We start from the raw sequence: 501 nt of genomic DNA on the forward strand, positions 1-501 counted from the left end.
AGCATATAGGGAAGTAATTTACACAATACTCTTTCCCTTATTGTTACTTGCACACATAATTTTGGAAACACGAAAATGAGGGATAGACATGAATGTCTAGTGAGGTTCCCTTCTATGTAATGCAGGGTGAAGATCACCAAAACATTTATTTCAAATCAAACATCTTATGAAGCAAAACTGAAAACATATTGCTTTGGTCCATCGGGCCTCTGGTCTCAAACAACACTTAGAAAATATTCCGACATTCAGGACCAGAGCCCCTCTTGTCTCACTTCCAGAGCTTCTTCTCTTCATAACCAGTGCAGCTCGTTTCACTAACCAGACTTAGAAAATATTTCAAAACAGGACCAGAGCCCCTCTAGTCTCTCTTCCAGAGCTTCTGCTCTTCATGACCAGAGCCTCTGGTTGAACTAACCAAAACTTCACTAATATAAATGATCTTTAGATAAACTCTCAATCAATAAGATAACCTTTTTCATAAAACGAGTAATTTAAAAAAAG

This window comes from Cynara cardunculus (assembly GCF_001531365.2).
Source record: "Cynara cardunculus var. scolymus isolate 2C chromosome LG 3, CcrdV1, whole genome shotgun sequence".
Lineage (NCBI taxonomy): Eukaryota > Viridiplantae > Streptophyta > Magnoliopsida > Asterales > Asteraceae > Cynara > Cynara cardunculus.